Raw genomic sequence first — 22690 nt, 5'->3', positions numbered from 1 at the left:
AATATTTCAATAATGTCATCAATATTTATCACCACAATACATTTCACTTTGGTCAAAGACATTAATCAAATTGACGACGAAACCATGACCTTTCAGCCATGAATAACCACACCTTTAATAGAATTTTTATGAAGTTTATTCCCTATTAGTTACAATCTAAAAGTAAGTGCGTCAGTCTCAAAGCCAAGAAACATAACAGCATAGTTACGATATGGCAACTCTGGTAAGATTTCAATAAGGCAAGAATCATAAACATCAAAATATAACAAGGCACAAACATAGATCGGAATACAGCAAAGTGTCAAATACGTGTCAGTTCAACATAGCATATTGTCAGTTGTTTGTCTATTTGCATCAATTTGATGATCACCTGTCCTAACCACTAATTAGCATCAGCATGTTGGGCTTCATGCAAAACAATTTAGAACACCAATTTGGAAAACATCTGACTATGGTCTCTATCAAAATTAAGCAGTTGGTACCTAGAAAGGAAAAGCAAACAGACAAATTAGAAATTGCATTGTCATAATTACCCTCCAAGGATTAGGTCAGCACACAGGATCAGTCTTCGTCTTCAGGACATCGGTCAAAACACCATCAGTCTAAACTAAACTAAAGGGCATAGGGGACACTTCCCTCATAAGGAGGAGAAGTGTAAATGGGCAGTCTATGGGTGAGGATGGTTTTAATAATTCTCAAAGTCACCGAACAGAGTGACAGAGTTTCTGGATAAAATCAATAGCATTCCCTACCTAGCTCTAATGACCCTTCTATGACATGGGTCTTTATCCCTTTTCGTAGTACATTCCCCCAAAATTCTATTGGACATTTACTATACCCCACTATCTTTAACCTATCAGACTTAGCATTAGGTAATCCCAATTGTCACCCCACATTTATTCATAACACTTTGATTGGTCTTCGTAATTGACGTCTTCGGAGGTGGCACGCCCGGTGTTACTTCACTCTTTGGCACGTCTTTTGGGTTAGCAGATCCATTGTCCATCGGTCTAAATGACCTTGTACATTACATTAATCTACATTTGTTTCAATTTGTACATAACTCTTAAACCAAGGCACTGAATATGCGCTTGGGAGCGGAATCGACATAGATACATTCGTCTTCCAAATTGGAGAAAAAGAACATTTGCAGGGTCATGGCCCTTTGTGAGTCAGCTAACTGGAAAAACAGAAAAATGCATTTAATATGAGAGCTGGGCAGCTAAAACCCACAGCTCACGCTAACTTAAGGCCTATAAAGAGTAACATAAATGTTACTATAAGCTTAATTGAACATAACATAAACATTTTATTCATCATTGTTAGTTTGCGTATACATTGGTGGCCATTTACTGTAATTATAATTCAGGTGCACGTTTAAGCAAAATCGTTATTATTATTATTTTCTATGCAGCATCATTATACATTGATATAAGCATTTTATTTCAATATAGGTTATGTAAGCTACGCTCTCTCACGTGTCTCACCAGACCTGAGGGAAAGCAAACCTTCCCCTATCCTAGGGGACAGTAGCTGTCACCTCCATGGGCTGAGACTTGGCATGGACCCCGTCACTTGCTGTGCCTGAGACATCAGCCAGCACAGACCCAGACACGGTGTAAAGAGGCTCGCGTTCCTGCCTTCAATGAGGTTCCGTGAATCAGTGACAGGGGCATGCAAGCCACTCATGGTGTGATCTCCTGGGCCCACCAAATTCAGAGCCCATCTCCATCCTCACCTTCAGGACCATAGTGAGTATGGGCCTGCCTGACCTTGGGAAGGGTTGCATTGCACTCAATGCCTGGCTGGAAGCCAGGGAGGGCCGCTCCCACAGCTGACCAGTGTCAGGACTTAAAAGCTCCACCATGACGCTTCACAACCAGAGTTAGATGCAACACCATTGCTATCTTTGCTATTAGGACTGTCTTTGCTGCTACCATAAGTCTTGAGAAAATGCTGGGGTTGTTCATGCTGGTCCTGCTTGGGGTGTCAGGTGGGCCCCAGATAGAACATTGAACCAACCTCCGCTGGCGACATGTCGCTCACCCACAGCCCTGAGCCTGCAGACCATCTGGGACCCACTTGGACTTGTACATGGCCAGAACAAAGCCTGCTGGTACAGCTGTGTCATGACACACTGAAATGGAGGAAATATTGTTCCTTGAGGGCTCACCTAAGGACTCCACATTCTCCTCTCAACCAACTGGCTCCACAGTGTCTACTCCTGACAAGCTCACCCTCACCATTGACCAAAATAAGTAAGTCGTGAACCGCCCTAGAACTAAAACAGAAACGCTGGCCCTGGATCTTGCTGTACTCAGGGAAGACCAGCTGAAGCTGCGAGGGAAGTCCAACAACAGGCATCCACCCTGCTGGACATTGTCCAAAAAATAGAGAATCATGCAGCTCGCCTAATGCAGCTGGCTTTCAACTCCTAGAATACTGAGCCAAGGATTCAGAGGGCGGAGATGCTAAAACAACATCCAAGAAGTTGACTTACCACATGCCAGGGAAGGAGCAGATGCCACTACCTTCCTGCATTCCTGCCTGCGACAGTTGATGGGCCTGACTGTGCTCTCGACAATGTAGGCAATGGAATGGGCTGACCCAGAGTCATGCTTTTCCCTGACTTTACATCCACTGCCAGAGGTGCAAGGCCTTATTCCTTTATGCAAAAAAAGCTTCATAACCTAGTCCTCAAATATTACCTGCTCTTCCCTTATGGTTTTGACTAGAGACAGACAACCATATACACATCTTCAAAGACCCTACCATAGGGTAGACCTGGCTGGTCCTTCACTCTGGACAGGCGGTCCTATTGAGCTATTGGACCCTCCGCTCTCCCATTGAGCGGGTTGGGGCTGATACAGCCATATGCGACAGGCAGCAGTGGTTGCTCCCTCAGTAGATCAGGTCTCTGAAAGCCTGAGGGAAGTGCCAAGGTCGTTGGTGTTCTTCCTCTCCACCTTGACCTTCCCACTCGACAAGGATTTTCCAGACTCCTTATCATATGTGTGATCGACAACATTGATGCCAGAGAGACCACGAGTCATCCCACAAATGGTGGATGAACTAATATGAACACTCACAGAAACCAGGAAACTGACTGGCTGCTGCATTCTACACCCCATGACAAGTGCTTGCGTGCGACTCCCTACTCACCTGCAAGAAATCCCCAGTGGAGAACAAGGCTGCTGTTGTATCCCTCTCTATCCCATCGGGCAAATTCATCTGCCACTTCATTTAGAACAGATACTGCTGGCGGACTCGTCTCACCCCAGGCAATTGCCACCATGTTCTTTGCTGTGGATTGGGTCATGGTAATATTTGGACAGTTGGTCCATTGGCACCTGTCCTTTCAGTTGAGGAATTTTGTTTTTTCTACTTGTGAGTCTCCCACCACCTTCCACTTCCAAGTCTACCACAGGCACCAAAGGGTCTAGTCATACACCTCCCCTGGGGTATGGGTGGCTGAACTGCACTGCTATGCTCCAAATCCAGACCAAGAACTAACCTAGACCATCAGATGTATGGGTTCTGCCACCAAGGACTCCAAACTTCACTCCCAGCTTAGGCACATAGGGGAACATATTATTTGCCTTCAGAAGACCTACCTTGACAAGAAAGAGGACAAGCAGCTGGTGAAGTCAGCTTTTTAACACCTCTTACTCCACTTTCTCCAGGGGGTGATTTAGATTTGTCCCAGTGTCCCCTTCCAGCCTGAAAATGCCTTAATTGATAAATAGGCTGATATGTTCTACAGCTAGGGTGCCTGGATGTTCAACGTATAGTACTGTGTAGTCCTTACTCCCCAATTTCAACCAGCCTCAGTATATAGGCTCCCTCTGTTCACAACTAGCCAACTGGGCTGGCATCCTGTGGCTCCTGGTGGACCACTATAACTGCATGCTTGATACCATCCTAGACAGGTTCAAGCCTCCCCTTGATTGCATCCTGGTAGCAACTTAGCTGAATCGTTACAACACTGGTCCCTGACAGATATGTGGCAGAATCAACAACCCCGCGACTGGGAATACTCTCAGTTTTCCCTACCTCATAGGCTTTATGCCTGTTTGAACTATATAGTCTGCTCCATGGACCTGATAGCGCAGAAAAAAGTGTACGTCCTATTCAGGTAAAACCTTTTGTGATCATAATGCATTATACACAGACCTATAATGGAGGACAGTGCCTACTCCAGTCCCGACATGGAAGCTGCAGAGCCTGGTTAGTCGACACTGCATTTAAGTCCACTATTTAAGACACAATTACTTTCTGCCTCCTCTCCCATTGTGGAATGGGAGGCTTTCCAGGCAGATGCCAAGTGACCTGGATATACTGGTTGTTCACATGGGATCCCCTTGAGATGCTGGTGTACCTGATATCTGGATGAGATAACTACTTAGGACAACCATTCCATGACTTGAAGTGGTTGAAGACCCTAGAAGACCCCAGCATGATTTCGTACGGCTACCAATTTAAGCACTTACACTTATGCCTCCTAGGCAGGGCCTATTTGACCCCCGATGCCTGCACTGTATATACCCCTTGGTCACCGATGCATGTCCCCGCTACAGGCCAGGATCAGCAGATATACTCCATGTGAGACATTCGACAGGGGTGTGAGCCCAGGTCAAGCACAGCCACAGTCCCTTGCAGGGTGATCCATAAAAAGTCACTAAATTAACCTGCGCTTAACTCTTGGTAGCTTGGCATGAAAAAAGCTAGTCAGGTTTAACTTAGAGGCAATATGTAAAGTATTTATTCAGCACACAAACAGCAATAAAGTGAAAACACAACACAAGACAAATCCCACACCAATTAAAAAAATAGAGCAAATCTTATTAAATGATTTGATACCACAACAACACAAATCAAATCAGTAGAACTGGAGTTATGAATGTTTAATTTGGTAGTAAATCTAGCACCCGAAAAAGATAAAAACGCAAACCGTGAACATCTAGTTGCCTAAGACCGGCTCAAAGTTGAAAATATGGTGTGTGGTTTGGATACGAGAAGTGGATTGGGCCTAATTAGTGGTTTCCTTCGAAATTAGATTTTTTTTTTGAGAAAAAGTGTTTTGAGAAGGTAAAATCCAGTGGGGCAAGACAGCAGAAGGTGTCTGAGGAGAGAGTGTCATTGTTGTGGAGTCTTCTGTCTAAGCCATGGTCAAGATTTCTACTTTCAGACTTATGGCCTGATTTAGAATTTGGTGGAGGGGGTTACTACGTCACACATGTGACAGATATCCAGTCCTCCGTATCACAATTCCATAATAGGAGATTGTAATATGGCAGATGAGATATCCATCACATTTGTGATGGAGTAACCCATCCTCCAAACTCTAAATCGGGCCCTTTGTCTCTTTTGTGGAAGTTGGAATTCTCTAATGGGACGGGAGAGAAGGCTGTAGGCAAAGAAAGTTCCACAAGGTTGGATACCCCTTCGGTGAAGGACTGCTGAAAAGGATGTACTGCTGCGGAAGAGAAAATAGCAGGAGAAGCCACAATGTCAAGCAGACCAGCAATGCATCTCAGGAGGTTAGGCAAGCAAGATGGTCCCAGTCTTCTCCTGGTTCTCAGAGCAATTTTCGCCTAAAAATGTTCAGTGTCCTCATTTTTAGATTTGGCCATCTGGTCACCATTAGCACCCCAACCAAGAGTGAAAGACTGGTGGGACACAACTTAGGGTTTCAGCATTCACTCAAGCTGGGTCCAGGTGTGGGTTCTAGATGGTGGGAGCCTCTTGTGTCCTTGTGGCCCTGAAGAGGAGGCCACCACTCTAGCCCCTAGAGTCACTCTGATAGTCCTGGGTTCAGATGAAGAATCAGGGCTCAGCAGCAGGGTTGGACTCTGAGGGTTCAAGGCAGGCTTCGGCCAGCAAAGCTGTCCTTCCAGGTACAGCAGAGCAGTGTTGCAAAGTGCACAGCAGGTTACACTAGCAGGCAGTCCTCTGAGAGGCTTTTTGGAGGTCCAGGAGTAAAATGAAGAGTTGGCATCTGAGGTCCTATTTTTACACCATGGAGCCCTCATCCTGGAACGTGGGAGACCTTTCGAGACAGTGCCTTTGGAGTGTATGGAGTGCATGGATTTCCTGACTCCCTTGCCCTAGCTCCAATCTGGCTGCAGTGACCATGTGGAGGTAATACGTCCTTTGTGTGAAAGCAGGGCACTCACTACTCAGTTACAAGTGGGGCTGTGTTCTGTTCTGCCCCCCATCCTGCTAGAAGATGGCCCACTGACATACACCTAATGCCCTCATTCTGTGACTGTCTGGGAGGAATTCACAAAGTCTGTCAGTTACAACTAGTCATGCGATCCAACATAGGCTGCAGGCACAAAAGGGTTAAGGGTAGGTAAATGCTAAATTTCTAAAAGTGGCATTTTCTAAATTGTAATGAAAAACCCACATTTCTCATTAAATATGGTTTATCAATATAATTCCAAAGACACAAAACATGAGATAGCTACCTGCTCCCAATTGAAAAATACAGCTTATTAAATGTAATACGGAATCTCTAATGTTATCCTAAGGGAGGGGTAGGCCTTGCAGTATTGAAAAAGGAATTCAGATTGTTTACTGCCAGGATATGTAAACCTAAAAAGTACATGTCCAACCTTTCAATTACAAGGCACCCTGCCCTACAGACTACTTAGGACCCACCTTAGAGGTGATATATGTAATAAATGTGGAATTTAGGGCTTGTCAAGAAAGCTTTATTGCCAAGTTATCATGGCAGACTAAAACTGCATTGAGGCTGCAGTGGCAGGCCTGGGACAAGTTTTAAGGTGCTGCATAAGTGGGTCGCACAATAAGTGTTGTGGGCTCACTTGTAGCATTTAATTTACGGGCCCGGGGTATATGATATACTGCTGCACAGGCAATGACATAAGTAAATTACATTTGCTAAGTGGGTATAAGCCAATGTAGCCACATTTTATGGGAGTGAGCACAAGCACTGTAGCACAGGTTAGCAGTAGTAAAGAGTCCAAAGGCCAACAAAGGTAAGTCAACATAGGTGAAACACAACTGTGCCCTGATGCATCATACCCATGAACCAACTTTTTGTGGGACCTTTCCCCCACACTCCTAAAATAGTTCAGTAGTCCCACTCTGCCCAGCTGAATTGTCTTACCAGGGTCTAGGCCTTTACACCATCCACTGGAGGACCGATCCTTACACTCTATTCTTATACATACAGTACTAATGTCACCTTCTACTGCATTTATCATTTAGTGATTAATTTTATTTATCGCTATTGGCATGTATAAACATTTTAAATAGCTGCTAGTTTGTTTTAGAGCCGCATTGACCTGTTTTTAATTTATTTTGTTTCTCAACCTTCTGGATGACTGCCATTACTGGTAAGATTCCACTCAACTTTGGCTGGAGCCTTACCTTTTTCTTTTGTGGATGGCCGTTCTCCGGCTTCTAACAGACTTTAACTCACCTCTCCTACACTGCTCCTCTATAAATGTCCACCCCAGAGAATGCGCATGTGGTATCCTATTTTACTTACATTTTTGGCATGGCTCTCCCAAGCCCATTTGCAATACTTAATGAAGTACTAAATATTTGGTTCACCTTGAACCAACCAGTCTCCATAACCTCACACAAGACCATTACCCAACATGTTTTCGTAACTAAAACCTGAATGATTAAAAAAGCATTTTCATATTTTGATAGATCTAGTTTCTTTGATATTCTATAATCTGTTGAATTATGATGACAAGGAAAGTGATGGACTAGCTGGTATTACACTCAGTGAGTTCTATCTACACTAACTTCCCATGTGACATGACCTTAATGATCAATTTTGCCACATGTAATAAAGGTTTCACAAACCCAGAGCGAACCCTTTCTTTCAGTTTATAGACAACTCCTAAGACTGACTTTTGTGGCTTTGTTTCCAACCTTGTTGCTTCATTCTCTCTTCCTAACACAACAACCTTTCAACAGTTGACAATTTTGATTTCTAATTTTTTAACAAAACATTTTATTTGCATTTTTAAACAACCTATATAGGGCATTTGCATCCAACAAATACTGAATAACATTATAACAACATTTGTGACTTAGACATCTCCTTTCCAAACTTCTTTTTCTATATAGATCTATTTACTTCACAATATCACCCTAGATTTATGAACTATGTTGCCAATGATCTCCAGCGAGTTAGCAAGTTCTCTTGCTAATGCATTAAGGTTGACATATACCGTACTTGATGTTCAGGTTAGATTACTTTTGATATCACCTCAACTGTGGCCACACCATTTTATTTTAAGGATTCAGCAAATATTTCCAGTCAGTACCACCATAGATGCTCACATTCCCATTGGACAAGTACACAGGTCAGCTTGGAATAAAGGCAAGAACTGGTGCATACATATAGTTGCATAATTTAAGTCATGTAAACAAAGGCAGGGCGAAAGTGAAGATAGTACTATGATCCAACTGTAATGGCGGTTCACAAAAGACATTGACAAAACCATGAAAGTCTGACTGAACACCGTGAGACTGTTATTTCTCCATGTTGGGTAGGCTTCCATCTATCAAGAGAATATGCACACTATGACCAGAATTTATCTCAGCCTGTAACAGACCAGCATCTTGATAAAGGCCAACTGTATCATGTTAAAGGGTTCACCTGGTCTGCCTATATGACTCATGATTTCTGGTGTCCTTCTTCCTTCATTAATTTGCTGACTGGTCACACTTCTATGGCATATTTCTTCAGTTAGAATCCTAAATCACTGGGTGAACCAATTCTGTTTGAACAATCTGCCAATGGTATCTGCCTGTGTGTGCAGGACCATGAAAATGTCAGGTCCTTGGGGATAGCAAATTTTCAGGTAACACAGGTCTTCCACCAACTGAGACCCACATAACATTCATGTTTTTGGTACATCCTGCTCTGACCCCTCCTTGCAGTTCAATGTTTGACACTTCCCCCTGTAGTCTCTTAACTTCCTCCCAAGTATCTGCTACAGATGACAGCAAAGCACAATTGACATCCTTGTCAGATTCATTTGTATATTCCCCAATAAATGCCCATGCAACAACAGCACAGAACCAAGCCACCTCCTATACATATCTATTACCAGAGGTAACATAATATTTTCCACTCCTGTGGGCTAAGCATTTAACCACTGCAACTTCTTGTGGCATTGTAGCATCTACAAGCTTCTAGTAAATGCATCCCCTATTCCACATTCCGGATGGGAGATCCAGATAAAGCCATTAATACCCTTTAAGCTAGAAACAGTCCAAAGTCATGAACCACAGCAAAGCCATACTGATTGTCAAAAAATATTGTCACCCTCAATTGGTCTGAATGACAGCAAGCTCTGGAAAGAGTGACTAGTTCTGCTACTTGAGCAGAAATGACACCACTGAACCAGGAGGCTTCTACTACCTCATAAATCATGCAAACAGCATTAGCTTTTCTCAAATTACCTATGTTATCTCTTAAACATGAGCCATCAACAGACATTACATAATCAGGCTCATTAAGAGGTTCATCCTTAATGTCAGGTCTTGGCCTGGTGCCCTGATCAGTGACGTCGAGGCAGTCATGCTCAACCTCTTCCCTATCAATTTTGTTTTCAGGCAATAGTAATAGTGTAGCTGGATCAAGAGGTTGACATATTTTCAAAGTAACATTTTCAGCAGCCAAAATCACTTGCTCATACTTCGTTAGCCTGCTATTTGCCAAGTGTGTGGGTAAGTAAAATCCCCACTGAATTTGGGACCATCACTGTAAGAGGATATCCCATGGCTATTCTCCAGCTTCTCTAAATAACTGACACCAACAGCCATGACCACTTTTAGGAAACCGGGCAGTGCTGCAAATAAAGGGTCAAGGATAGTCAAAAAGTAAGTCACAGGTCTCAGAGAGTCTCAATGTAACTGCATAGCACTCCCTCTCACTGCAAAACAAAATAAATATCTTGCTGTAATCAGGCATTCCTAATGTCGGGGCCTGACAGAGACTTTCTCTCAACTCCAGGAATGCTTTTAAGTAAACGTTGTCCCTTTGAAGCAGATAGGGCACATCTTTGTGCGTCAGCCTCAGTAAAGGCTTGGCCACTAGGGAAAAGTGTGGTATCCACTGTCTAACTTGCCTAAAATTCCCAGAAATATTCTGACTTCCCTCTGCATGTTGTGTAGATTCATTTTCAAGATGGTAGTAATTCTCTTTTGTGACACCTTCCTTGCTCCTTGCTCCTTTCTCAATATGATATCCTAAATACAGGACCTCTTTTTGACAGTACTGCAGGTTGCTCAGGGACATTTGTGTTAATTCTCAGTCTAATGATTTAACAAGGCGATTTAATCCAGTTTACAGGTGTTAGAAATGGGGTCTTTGGTTGGCAGTCAGGTTACCCTCTGTCCAAGCACGGACCCTCACTCTAGTCAGGGTAAGTCACACACAATCCAAATTATCCTGTGATCACCCTCTGGTAGCTTGCCACTGAGCAGTCAGTCTTAACTTAGAAGGTAAGGTGTAAAGTATTTGTGCAATAACTCATGCAATAACACAGTATAGCACCACAAAAATACACCACACAGTGTTTAGAAAAATATATAATATTTATCTGGATAAATGCAGGTCCAAATGATTAAATGCAATAAGTATATTTTGGAATATCACTGTAAAAATGATATAAAGTGTCTTTAGTCTCTTAAAAGCAATCAATGTCTCTTGCAAGCACAAAGTACCTGGTTTGTGTCCAAAATCTCCGCAAAGAACCGCAGAGGAGGAGATGTGTGAAAAACAGGGAGGTGTGCGTTGATTTCTTGGGCTGCACATCACGATGCGTCATTTATCTTCCACGCAGGGATGGCTGTGCATCAATTTCCACCGCTCGGTCGCGGATCCTCTTCGGGTTGTGGGGTTTTCGGATGCCCAAGGGACGATGTGTTGAAATCCTGTGCTGTCAGGATGAAGTCACAGGGGCTGCATCATTCCGGCTCTGCTTTGCATCGATCTAGTGGGCCGTGTGTCGCATTTCAGGTTGCTACGTTGGCGCTGCGTCGATCTTCTCATTGTGAAGTCAGGCTGCATCGTTAGGGTTTGGTGTGCGGTGAATTTATCACTGCGATACAGGCTGTGTGCCATTTCTGGCAGGCTGTGCGTCGATTTGCGCCACACAAAGAGTTCTTCTTGCAAGAATGAAGTATTTTTTGGTCCTGAGAACAGGCGGCAAGCTCTATCCAAACCCTTAGAGAGCACTTCTAACCACAGCCAGAGAGCAGCAAGGCAGCAGGGCAACAGCAAGGCAGCAGTCCTTCACAGAAAGCAGTCAGGTGAGGCCTTTGGGCGGCCAGACAGTTCCTCTTGGCAGAATGCAGGTTCTGGTTCAGGCTGTCTTCTCTAGGAAAAGCCCCTGTTTAAATACCTAAATGTGCCTTTGAAGTGGGGGAGACTTCAAAGAGTGGCTTAGAAGTGCAAAAGGTCCCCTTTCAGTTCAATCTTGTCTGCCAGGGTCCCAGTAGGGGGTGTGGCAGTCCTTTGTGTGAGGGCAGGCTACTGTCCTTTGACATGTAAGTTTCAGGCCCTCCACCCTCCCAGCACAGGAAAACCCATTCAAAATGCAGATGTATGCAAGTAAGGCTGAGCATCCTGTGTTTGTCTGAGTGAATGCACAATGGAGGTGTTAACTGAACCTAGGCAGACGTGGATTGCAAGGCACAGAAATGCTCACTTTCTAAATATGGCACTTCTAAAATAGTAATATTAAATCCAACTTCACCAGTCAGCAGGATTTTGTATTACCATTCTGGCCATACTAAATGTGACCCTCCTACTCCTCTCAGGTCAGCAGCTACCACTCAAGCAGTATCTGAGGGTAGCGCTAATGTTAGCCTATGAAAGGAGCAGGCCTCCCAGCAGTGTAAAAACGAATTTAGGAGTATTACACTACCAGGACATGTAAACTACACAGGTACATGTCCTGCCTTTTGCCTACACAGCACCCTGCCCTATGGGTTACCTAGGGTCTACCTTAGGGGTGACTTATGTGTAGAAAAAGGGGAGTTTTAGGCTTGGCAAGTACTTTTAAATGCCAATTAGCAGTGAAACTGCACACACGGGCCTTGCAATGACAGGCCTGAGACATGGTTAAGGGGTTACTGAAGTGGATGGCACAATCAGTGCTGCATGCCCACTAGTACCATTTAATCCACAGACCTTGGGACATGTTGTGCACTTTACTAGGGACTTATAAGTAAATTAAATAATCCATTTGGGTATGATCCAATGCTAACATGTTTAAAGGGAGAGAGCATATGCACTTTAGCACTGGTTAGCAGTGGTAAAGTACGAAGAGTCTTAAAACCAGCAAAAACAGTATCCACAATGTAGAGGGAGGCAGGCAAAAAGTTAGGGGTGACCACCCTATGGTTGTCAGGTCTAACAACAGGCTTGCTGTGCATTTGACACCACTAAGAGGTTGTCAATATACAGCACAAGATCAGAGTTACAGTGCAGTTCCAACAGATTCAAGACTTTTCTTCAAGATCTGATTGAAAATCGAGGGGCTCTCTCTATACCCTTGATAAAATAGGTACAATGCCAAACCTTTATCTGGAACGAAAACAAGAAAAGGAACTGACTTTCCTTGTGCAAGGAAATAGAAATAAAAATGGCTAGCACAGAACGACCACTGTGAACCATTCAGCCTCACAGAGTATTTGAAATACTATTACAACTGGATTCTGTACTACGGGACACCATGGTACAACAATAATATTAATCTTCCTTCGGTCCTGCACTATGCACTGTTTGTGGTTCGGCTTCTGCAAGCCAATGATCGGTGAGTTGCATGGACTTCCCATGATCTCTTTCAAAATCTCCTTTCAAATCATAGACTTAATCACTGGGATAATTCTAGCTACTGTCTCTGGTGAGGGATTGTATGGTGACATTCTCGGATGCTCAGCATTAGGTTTAATTCGTATTTGGACAGGTTTTACACCTTTAATGAGTCCAGTATAGTTTACTGAAAAATCTCACACTTCAGGTTCCACTATATCTCCTAAGTCTCGAGATAAATCTTCTACTGTCATCCCAGGGAACAGCACAACCACTGTCCCTTGTCTAGACATTTTGAATTCAACATTCTTATTATGTGTTTGAAACTTGGCAGCATCTGACATGCAGTAAATAGTGCAATTTAACTTGAATAAAAGGGTTCCATCTAACCAGTTTTCAGGACGTAAGTCACACGTAATGAATTGATGAACTTCATCACATGAGCCTATTTTAATAGGGACTTTCTTGATACAAGGTTAGTTATTTGTTTACTGGTAACACCTTCAACTTGGATCTGTTTTCCCGAGAGGGTGGAAGATTGTGTGCTTGGCACAGTCTTAGAGGTGGACCAGAGTGGCCCGTTGTGCACTTTACTAGGGACTTAAAGTAAATAAGTGGATGTACCAATCAAAACATGTTTAGATGAGAGAGAGCATGCACTTTAGCACTGGCCAGCAGTGGTAAAGTGCTCAGAGTCCAGAAAATACAGATGAAGTGAATGCCCATCAAGTGTAATATTTGATTGATAGTGGTGCCACCCATCCCACTGTTAGAACAGCAGAGGTTTGAGACCTACCTCTTGAAGAAAAACAGAACCAAGTTGAAGGTGTTACCAGTAAACAAACTGGGGACCACATGACTGGGATTTTGATGACATTCCTGCTTTCAGTGTCCCAGCTTATTATGATCATGAAAGGCAGTTAATCACTTCAATGTCCCAATAGCTACTCCTGAATTTGGATCTGCTGGAATAATGCACCCTCTACCAAGTGAAACATCACTTCTACCTTGTACTATCTGGTTTCCACTTTGCAATCCTGCACCCTACATTCCTCCAACATCATCCATGTACAGCTAATTTTTGAAAACTTTCTGTGCTACTTTAGGTCTAGGACTGTGCCAATATAAAGTTTTCTTTAAATCTGCTTTGCTTCCTGGACATTACTACAGTGCTTAGCATACTTCAAAATGGGATCTGATGGCTTGGACTATCAACAGATCACATCCTGCTGATATAAATGCTAATCACTGGGTGAAATCCAAGAACAAATTGAGACACAAAACTTCCTATATCTCCCTTTTTTGGGTGCCTTTGATCACTGTGTTGTTTAAACACCTGCAACGATCATTCATAATAGGCCTGCACCAATTCTTGAGCTTCCTGGGCCATTCTGTGAATCTTAAGCCAATCCACATACCTTGCTGGGACCTTCCTCTTCAAAAATGTAATCACTTTATCATACTTTGTCATCACCGGAGGAGACTTTGCTTGAGTCCATGGATCCCTTAGGTGTTTCATATAAAGACAATGTATGACAATGTTGCATTCAGCCCATAAATCACAATGTTGAAAAAGTCATTCAAATCTGTTCACAAAACGTTTGAAATCTTAACAAACCTGTCAACCTGGGTGTACCGTTTGGAAGGATTCTCTCTCAATGTTAAGACATTTTTCATAAATGACTCAAGATCATCTGAACTCAATGGCACATGCACATACCCTCCACTTGGTATTTCTCTCACAGAGAATGTATGAGCATTATCTTCATCTGGGGGCTGGAGGTGCGTTTCCCATTTATCTCTACACTATCTGTCTGCTTCTTTTTCTTTTCTTCTTTTCTTGTCCACTTACACTTCAACTCGTCAAAATTACTCCATTTCTGAATGCATTTAACCAATTCAGTAATATGTAATCTCATAACTCAAGATCACATAGTGAAAATCGCATCACATGCTAATTGAGCTCTGAAACTGTTCTGCAAGGGAAGATTTTTAGGAAGATTCCACATCATATTTTTCCACCAATTCGGTTAGCTTTTTATCTGTCAGAACGCCACGTCTAGTGATTTCTTCACTCAAATATACTAGCTTGCGTTCCTGACATTGATACCAATTGTGAAAGGTCTAGACATCCTCTAATAATCTCTCCCTGTTCTACCTTCAGCTTTGGTACATATAAGAATTAAATTTTTGCCTGACTCATGGATGCTGACTCAATCTCTCTACTCTCAGGATTATCTTCAAATCGTGGGGGCAATAATTTTCAATCCAATCCCCTTGGGCTATTGGTGAAACAAGTCCCCCTCCTTCTCTCAGTGTTTGTAGATTTTGTGGTGGCCTGCAAGCAACAATCTGAGAATTTTGTGATAAACCCTGTCATGGCCTCTTCTCCTACAGTTCCAGAAACTGCAGGAATTGGGGCTATGGTTACTGGGGTAGGTACAGTGGGAACAGCCAAGTTTGAGCTGGCATGGTTATTGGCATCAGAATAGGAACAGGCACAACAGGGGCAGGGACTACCTGTGTACTGTGCAGCATAAGGTGTTGAACATGATGAAAAAAGGTTATCTAGGAGGTCATCACTAGAATCAGTGCTAGATGTTTCTGCTGAATCAGCATCTTTGTCACCCTGTGTTGTTTTCTTTTTAGGCTTCTTGGCCATCAAACAGTGTTAGACCTGACAGCCTTGGGTGGTCACCGCCCAAAAATATTGCCTGCTTGCCTCTTATTTTGCTGCTTTATTTTGCTGGCTTTAGGCTCTGAGCACTTTACCACTGCTGTGCCAGTGCTAGATTTAATCTGCTATCTCCCCTAAACATGGTACAGCCACAATTGGCATGCTTAATTTACCTGTAAGTCCATAGTGAAGTGCACTACATATGCCCCAGGCCTATAAATTAAGTGCTACTCGCAGGACTGCAGCACAGTGTGCCACCCACTCAAGTAGCTCTTAAACATGTCTTAGGCTTGCCATTGCAGAGTCTGTATGTGCAGTTTGCACTGCCATGTTGACTTTACAACCCCTTGCTAAGCCTTGCACTCTGCTTTTATTAAATATGTCACCCCAAGGGAGGCCCTAGGCAGCCCATAGGGCAGGGTGCTAAGTAATTAAAAGCAGTACATGTACCTTAAACTTTTAGAAAGTTGACATTTTCTTGCTCTTAGCCAAGTGTGCCTACAGCCTGTCTTCAATACACGTCTGGGGTGGGGTGACAGCTGGGTTTGTGCATTTCCATTAGACAGCCACACATAAAGGGAAACTTAAGTGTGACTGATGGGCCATCAACATGCTGATGGGCCATCCTGGGCAGGGTGGGAGGGAAGTGCTAGACACAACCTCACACTTATACCTAAATAGACAATGTCCTGTCCACTCACAAAGGACTGCATACCCCCATGTAGTGAGCCTAGATCCAGGGCAGGAAGAAAGGACCTCTGTGCACTTCAAAGATCCTTCTTTGAAGTCACACTCACTTCAAAGGCACAACTGGGTATAAGTACTGGTCCTCTGACCCTACCAATTCAGTACACTTCTGGACCTGTGAAGAACTCTGCCATGAAAAAGCACTACTGTGCTGCTACAGAGATTGCTACTCTGGACTGTGGCTCTGAAAAATATGCTTTTCTGCTGTGCTGCCCTGCTGCTTCCTAACCTCTGCCCTGCTGAGGAAGGACTGGACTGGACTGGACCCATCTCACTTGAACCCAGAGTGAGTCCAAGGACATGTTTCCTAGCCCCTTGTTCTGAGATTCAGGGACATCAAAGACTTCTCATCATCCTGCAATAGCATCTTGACTTTGCTTGCTGCACGTCTTTTCCTGCAAGGTGATGCCAATCCAGTCCTGGGCTCTTGGAAGTGAGTATAAAGTGCTGCAACGATCAGAACCTGTGCATCGACTCCAGCTTCCAACACATGTCTGACTTTGTGTGGCTTGGTCCCGACTAATCGCCTACATCCAAAGAATCAACAATGATGCATCACCTTCTCTGCTTCCTGCAACTTGGCTTCAGTGTTGACGCATACAAGAACAAGGTACTTTTTCAGTGGGGCAAGCCTGGTCCCCATATCTGACCTGCATTCCATCGTGGTCAGCCTGACTTTTCAGATATGACCCGGTCAAGCATGACCAGAGAGCCCCGTGTTGGCGCTTTATGCTTTTAAGCACTACAATTTCATTTAATCTTTAAAAAGTCATATTTAAAGTTCTACTTATTCGATTTTTGCTGTTGTGATCTTTTTTTTGTTCATAAAAATATAATCTATTTTTCCAAAATGGTGTGTAGATGTTTTGTGGTGTTTTCACTGTGTTACTGTTTGAAATGTTGCATAAATACTTTACACATTGCCTTTTAAGCTAAGGCTGTCTGGTCTGTGCCAAGCTTCCAGGGGACGAGCAAAGGTTAATTTAGGGTATGTATCTGACTTAACCTGACTAGGATTGTGGTTCTTGTTTGAACAGGGTGTATACCTCTGCCACTCAGAAACCCACTTTCTAATAAGCAGGATACATCCTGATTCCCTCAACCATGCATCTCTTCCACCTATATTGTTCTTCATCCCATTTAGCATCAACACAGTTATGCACTGCATTCTTAGCTCTAGTGTAGTATTTCTCTTTCTCTTTTGTATAAGCAGCACACTTCCAAGTATTTAAAGCCTCAAATTGTGCTAGTCTAGGAGGAGTTTCCATATCATACAGTATTCCCCTTAAGTTGCCAATTATTTTGAAAGTAAATGTGCTCTGTTGTGGAAATCTTCAGGGTCATTCTTTTATGTTGATGTTATACCAATGATGAGCCCAAAAACGTGTGAAACCTTACACTGGTCATCATGTAATGACCTGTAATACCTTCTGGTGGTGACTCTGTTCGCCCTCCCAGACAGGAATAAGTATATTACTCCTCATATCATTTTTGGCTTTTGAACATTTTTATGGTTACTGTGATTTGGCAAGAAATGAACAAGTTTTAATTCCAAAATATGCATTGTTTCAATCCAAATCACAATTCAATGCAGATCAGCACTTGTATTCAATCACAACACAGTTCTTTTCTCCATAGAGCTATCATAGCACAAATCTTGATGCTACAGTGCCCAATCCCAGAATTACACTTCACACCAATTCTCCTATCACTGCCCAGGGCTTTCAAACGTAATCCTCACTCTCTGCAGCAGTTCACCCTCATTTACAATTTTCTGTGTGTCAACTTCCACAAGCACTAAAGCAAGCACAAATAACAAATAACCCTTGTCTGCTTCACTAAAGAATTCAAAGTAATCACTCATCCAGAAATAACACTTTCTAAATTCCACACTCATGCAGATGAAATCTTGACCAGCAGGAAATCACCCTGACTAATGCAGCTTCCCCTCTGTGCAGTTGGGTCCACCAGCACTAATCACTATTAGTACACTCACAACAATCAGTCACAGGTCCCTATCTCAATTGTGTTGTTGTTGGTACCTCATGAACCAACATCACAAAACCTAGCAGACCTGTTTTACCTCAGTATACTCCTTATCTATCCCAAGATTTTGTGCTGCAGTGAGTCCAAAAACAGCTTCTATTGCTCAATATCAAGCATGTGTGCACATTTACACAACTAGACCTCAAACTTCACCACATCGCAAAACACACCATTTTCACACAACACCGTAAGCTTGACACAAACAATTGTGATGCACAACCCTATTAATACTCACTTCTCCAATGTAAAATGCTTTTGGAACCAGCTGTCAGTCCTTAGCTTTAGGTCATGTAGTTTAAGGGCACAGGCAAGTGTTTTCGGGCCTTTCTAGCTCCTTCTTTCCCATGACATAAACATCCTCAATTACCATTTAATGGAGTGGGGATACTTCAGTCTTAATCTATGGGTATAATTTTCATCGGAATGCCACCATTGTTCATATGGAGCTTTGTTTGTCAGCGAGAAGAAGAGCTAGTGTGAGAAAGTGGGTGGTTGGTTGACTGGGATGTGAGCTCTGGTCAAGCAGCAGCCACAATTGTTGTCATGGTAAGCACCAGCAAAACCAAACTTAACCTGTTCTCACCCTGTGGTAGCTGGGCACAGGCTTAATTGATGGCAATGTGTAAAGTATTTATGCAACACTTCAAACAGTAAAACAGTACAGACTCCACACAAAAAGGATCCCATTCCAAGTTAGAAACACAGAATTTAATTTAGGAAATAACACAAGACCAAAATGACAAAAATCTAATAAATATAACTTGAGGTGTGCATTTTTAGTGAATAAACTTTAAATTAGTGCTTCAATGCCAAAAGTGCCTACTGAGGATATCTGGTCACGCCGACTAGGACAAAGTCAAAAGTTACATGTTATGGATAATATAATATACAATTTTCTGCCTTGATTGATAAGTGGTAGATTAGTAACCCTGTTATGTGATTATGTAATCCAGGGGTTTACATTTTACAATTTGGGAGAGGTTACCCAATGATCTGGAAACTACAATATCAGAACCTGCAAAATATATATTATGAAGTACAGCCTAATGCCAAAGAGAAAATTCCCATCAAATTATGCATCATGATAATGAGAAAGTTTTATAAACATTCTAAAATGTTCTCAAGTTATAGAGGTCATCTCCATATTGACGGATGCACACGTTTTTCTGCACATTTGCTGCTAAGCTTCTGAACACTCTTTCCCGTTTAAACAAATTGTGCTTTTTTTGTTTATTTCTAGAATTAATTTACAGTTTGAGACATACTTATAAATAACCTGCCAGTTTTTGATCCTTTTGGTGTTGTGCATTTTTTTTAAATAGTGATTTTTTTTGTTGGTAACAAAAAATACTTCATTAACTAATTAACAATAACGTTTGTAGCTGTACTATTGAGAAAATTGCCAGCTGAATTGTAAAAGTTGAATTCAGGTCGCGGGATCCTCGTAGCCGGTGTTTATTGATGCCAAGAGTTCTGAAATGATTAAATGTCTGCGATGGAAAATAACATGACATTAGAAGTCAAGACGCAGGGCAAGTGAAAATATCCCAGAAAAAGCTTCTGGCAGTGCCGGAGCACTCCTGAATGTAATTCCAGAGAGGGTGTTATATGTCGCGAATGTTTAATGCGCTTGCCCGCTCCTATGCAGGGTACAACAAACCCCCATTATAAGGTAAAATATTAAAAGAAAGGATGAACAAGATGGCATAGGAGGCAATTGATGAGAGCCCAAGCAGGAATTATTGCAAAGGAGAACCTCGATCAGGAAATCTAGATGTACGGGAAAACATAAACAGGGCTGTGTAAAATTCACACAAGTTGCTTTTGTATAATTATGCAACATTTTTTGAAAATGATTGTAAATTTTGCAGAGTAACTCTAAATGCAAATCTAATCTGTTATCTAGCAGTATATTTTTTATATGCGCCTTTGCATGAGTTTTTGTCATGAAAACACATTTTGCAGTAAAACTTTAATTTGTTACACAATGTGGCTTAATGCCATACATTTTGGATTTTTGCATAGCTAGAACAACGGGAAGTTTCCGAAATTATGACAGGGTAACTTCAATTTCTCCCGGGACTAAACGTGAAGTGGATGTCAAATGAATATGCTCATCCACCAAGCGCCCGTAGAGAAAAAAGTATACAAAGGTCAATCAAACAGCGCACAGGACTTTAGCAAATGAAAACCAAGAGAAGGTAGAAAGACAATATAACACTATTTGAGCTTGTGAAAAATGGACTATAAATGTAGGGGAGGGCTAAAGGTCTCCTATAGAGGTATAGAGGGGTACCCCAGCAAGTTAATAATTTAATATCTTTATTAATAGGTTATCTTGCTAGGTTACAAAAGGGTTTGAGGGTTAGTCTGCTCAGGCCCTGGTGTCTCTGCCTCATGCACCATGTGTATCAAAAAATAAATGCATAATGGGTTCAAGCGCTTTCAAAATAAAGTTCCCGAACCAAATCAGAAAGATCAACAAAAATGTTGATGAACAAAAATGTTGAAATGTAATCATCGAAATGACACAAAAATGGATACAACTAGATCAAGTGAACTGGAGAGATGTTTTAAAAATTGTCAGTGATGTTCAGTCCATGTGGATGCAATTGTTTAAACAGTAAATCCAGAAGTTTTCTAGAGTCCAGTAGTTCGTCCTTTAAAAGATGTTCCACAGGGAAAATATTTAAATGTAATATCAAATGGTCCACAAGGTTAAAATGACTGGCTACTGGCTGGGCATATTTTAATACCTTCTGATAATTGCACATCTCAAGAGATGTCAGAACTACATTAAATTAATTCCACATTTCAAATGTGATTTTTAATCATGATGCTTTTTTGAAAATCCAGCAGTGTCAGCTGTTCATCGACTGAGCAAACAATGTGTAGTACCTGAGGAAGGCGGAAGCCAAAATGTTGTAGTGGAAACATATTTTTTGTTCTCTGGTGAGTTAATCTATCTATCTATCTATCTATCTATCTATCTATCTATCTATCTATCTATCTATCTATCTATCTATCTATCTATCTATCTATCTATCTATCTGTAAAAAAATACATATATATATGTGTGTGTGTATATATATGTACATATATATATATGTACATATATATATATATATATATATATATATATATACACACATATATATATATATATATATATATAGTTTTCACTAGGTAGTTATAGTTAGGACCATGTTTCCATAGAAAAATGTTTTTGCCTAGTTTATATCTTTGGCACCCTTTGATGAATCTTCACAAAAGTTTCCCAAAAAAAGTGTTCCGGTGATTCTTGTTGCAGCCATCTTGGGACTTGGCTTCAGCTAAGTCCCACAAAGAAAAAGAAAACAAAAGACAAGGGGCCAGGGTAGAGTCACCTTGACCCCTTAGCACTGATGCTCTGGTGCTGGAATCCTCATCAAGAGCAAAAATGCATTTGTTTTTTTACATTTTCAACATGATTCGCAGCAGATCCGGCGGAAAAAAAAGCAACCACTGGCCCCAGCGCTTGTTTTCTACAGAGCTCCCATGTGTGCCAGGTCCAGAGGGCATATATGCAGGGGCCCCCTTAAGTCCCGGGGACCACCACCTCCCAGGGGCAAAATATTAAATTAACCCAGGTGTCCGACTTGGCAGGAACTTTGACAGTGCTTGCCATATTGGAGCAAATGCTCCGGTTCCAGCGGGCAAGCACTGTGAAACAGCTCTCGCATGCTGGAAGTGGAGGTTTCCTCTGTTTCCTTGCTTGCAGAGATGCAGGCAGGAAAACAGAGGAAACAATTGCTTTTACAGACAAGGAGCTGCATTTTTAGCAGCTCCCTGTCTGCAAAAGCAATGCTGGCTCCCACAGGAGGCGGGGAGTTGACTGGGATCACAGGGGCCATCAGGATCCCCCCACATTCCCATTGCACACTGGGTGCCCTGTAGGGCATCCAGGACAGAGAGCCAGGCCCTGGAGGATAGGATCCCCGGGGCTGCAATCGGCCCAGGGAGGGGGCTTTGGGGCCCCCTCCTCCATTTATTGAAGTCTGGTCCCCGGGAGATGGGGTCCCTGGGGCCGAGATCGGTATGGAGATAGGGGCCGTGTAGCCTCCATGGAATTGTATTGGGCCCTGGGGGACGGGTCCCTGTGGCTGAAATTGGACTAGGGGAAGGGGCCACAAGACTCCTCTCCTCCAAACTGGTCATTTAACCAGCAAGGTAGCACTTACTAACTAACCAGCAGAAACTGCTCTAAGCAGGTGAGCTTCCGTCTTGACCATGATGCTCATTTCACAGCAATTGAACCTCAACAGGAAGCACTCAAATAAAACTGTACTAGGTTTCAAGCTCTACTTTTGAAAAGGACACATGATCCTAACTTCTGGACTTGGCGAAGACAAAGCGAGTGTGTT

This window comes from Pleurodeles waltl, chromosome 10, assembly GCF_031143425.1.
Source record: "Pleurodeles waltl isolate 20211129_DDA chromosome 10, aPleWal1.hap1.20221129, whole genome shotgun sequence".
NCBI lineage: Eukaryota > Metazoa > Chordata > Amphibia > Caudata > Salamandridae > Pleurodeles > Pleurodeles waltl.
This window is presented reverse-complemented; position numbering follows the sequence as displayed.